We start from the raw sequence: 2,655 nt of genomic DNA, 5'->3' as shown, positions 1-2,655 counted from the left end.
CCTGTGTTACGAGTGCTTTTCCTTTCAGCCATGGGAAAAGCACATTTACTCTCTTTATTTCCTTCTTAAAATGTTTCTTTAGAATTCACTCTGTATTTAGTGGGTTGTGAATTAAATCCCGCGGTTATCTACCTCGTTGTTGTGTAACATCTGATATCCTGTTCATGCAACCACAGAAATGATTGTCTTCTGCAGCCGCACTTTTACTCCATTTCACTCTCTTTGCTTTCGGTATATTTTCAGCAGCGGTGCCGCAGTGTTTACATACAGTGTTCGACAGTTTAAAGACATTTGTAGAGCCAAATCCCTCCTCACATCATAACAGTAATTACATCCCTTAGTACTCGACACAACCTTTCAGTCTTTTTGCACTTCAGGCACTTTTTAAACTGTTTTACAATCAATTAGACCCCACAGCCCCCTCTGTACCGCGACTCTCTGTGCTGATCAGTAGCTTCAAAGACATTAATAATATTCAGCATATTTCACAATGTGTGTGTGTGTGTGTGTGTGTGTACGTGCAGATGCGCGCCACTGTTTGTATGCTAACGCAGACACCCGCTGCTGGGCGCGCGTCTGCGTTAACTCGTGCTCGTGCGCTGAACTTTGCCAAGGTGCTGAGCACGGATCACACACAGAGAGGCCTTATTAAACTTTGTGCAGACCTCACTCAAAACTTTGACACACACACACACAGAGCGCTGAGAGCGTGCATCCAGAATATTGATGCCCATATTAATTTTGCGTTGACCTTTTGCCTTCCGCGGGCTGCGTACTGTAGCCCAAACAGACAGCGGCGGGTCGAGGGGAGAGGAACGCAGACACCCGCGAGCATTAATGAAAAAAGATCCCACGCTCTGAGCCGCCTGCTTGTGCAACATACGCTTAAAACCAAAGTCAGAGGTACTTAATAGTCTAAACTTAACTGTATCACGAACGTTGATCATTCAGATAGACATAAATCTCAGTGCAGTATTAATTCCTTCACCTAACACGTGATACCTCCGTGTTTATATTCCTATTCAAATGTTGATGAAAAAAGTGTCTAATGTAAAGCGTTGCAGCTATTAAGCCTTAATTGTTCCGACCTCAGCATGCAGGCACATTGTGCTGGCTCCAGATATGACAAAGCAGCGAATGTTATGAAAGTTAAGAGGAAAATTAGTCCGATATGTTAAAGCACACTTTACAAAGCAGGTGTTCAGAGCTTTGAGACTTTGAACAAAGCAAATTACTTTGGTTGAGAAACCAGCGACAGACACATCCCAGCGCGAGGCCTCTCGACAGCGCTCCCCTCAGACTCACGCTGAAGCGCTCGCGGACACAATTTTCCAATTGTTTACGGCTAATTTGCGGCTGTTACACATGTAAACACACCAGGCGAGAAGGCTGCGGTTTGCCGCGGCAGGAAGTCTTTTCCCCCCTCTTTTTGTTCCCCTTTTTGTGTGTGTGTGTGTGTGTGTGTGTGTGTGTGTGAGGAAGCAGTGAGTTACTTTACCTCCAGGACAAAGAGGCTTTGGGGCCATAACAAGTGATGGGCAATGTGACAGGGACAAAGGAAATGCATTAGTCAGCCATGTTGTGTGTTTCTGGGATTCCACTCTGTGCGGAGTTCACTCGGGAGAAATTACTTTCTGCTTTGATTTAATTAAAGCTAAATATTGGGCAATCGTCTGGCACTTGGCAGGGTATGCTTGACACTGTAATTATCTCCTGAGGTGCTTTTGTCTTAAAGGCTGCATTCATGCGTGAAACCAATTCCAACGTTGACTCGTCAAGGGCTGCACTTTTCTTTTTTTTTTTTTGTTTCTTTTAAAAAAGAAGAAGAAGAAGAAGAAGAAAAAAAGACACTGTTTGCTTACTGTTCCACTGAGCCGTCGATAACCTGTCACACTGTCGGAGGCAGACCTCTGGTGACTTTCAGAGTGGCGAAACGAGGAGCTGTTCAAAACAAACCCGTCAGCTGCCCGTTAGTTTGTTGCAGGGGAAGAAAATGCGGTTTGCCTGTTGAAGAAGGCACATTTGTAATACAAAGGCTGCCCTAATGCAGGGGGGGAAATAACTACAGTCATGGATTAATAGGTCTTTACCTTCTGTCGTAACCCTCTGAATAAAACATTGTCGTGATGGTATACAGGTACCTGACAAGGTGTATGATTTATAAAGGAATACAGTATGTACAGTATGCATTCAGACTGATGCCTTTCCTCCACTCTTTTTTTATTTACTGTATATATCAACCATCTCTCTCAATTCTTTCTGTTCACCACGCTCTCTCTTTCACTCTGTTTTCTCTTGAATTATTCACCAGTGTCATCATGTTGACCTGTTCCTTGTCACTGCTGTAGCTGTGTGTGTGTGTGTGTGTGTGTGTGTGTGTGTGTGTGTCTGTGTGTATGTGTACGTCAGCGCTGCAGCTGTGTGGGTGCATTTGTGTGTGTGTGTGTGTGTCTGTGTCAGGGCCAAGCAACGCTCCCCTCATCCAGTCCTCGGCTGTAATTTGTGTCACTGACTTGAGTTTGATGGGTGAGCAGCTCCGCACAACACTGTGTCACAGGGGCGGAGTGGCGGCGGGTGTAAATGTGTACGCACTTGCTTTGTGTGTGTGTGTGTGTGTGTGTGTGTGTGTGTGTGTGTGTCTTTGTGCGTGTATTT

This window comes from Clinocottus analis, unplaced genomic scaffold, assembly GCF_023055335.1.
Source record: "Clinocottus analis isolate CAN_PGR_092001 unplaced genomic scaffold, fCliAna1.0.p SCAF_20, whole genome shotgun sequence".
NCBI lineage: Eukaryota > Metazoa > Chordata > Actinopteri > Perciformes > Cottidae > Clinocottus > Clinocottus analis.
The sequence above is the reverse complement of the archived record's forward strand: the minus strand, read 5'-3'. Positions refer to the sequence as shown.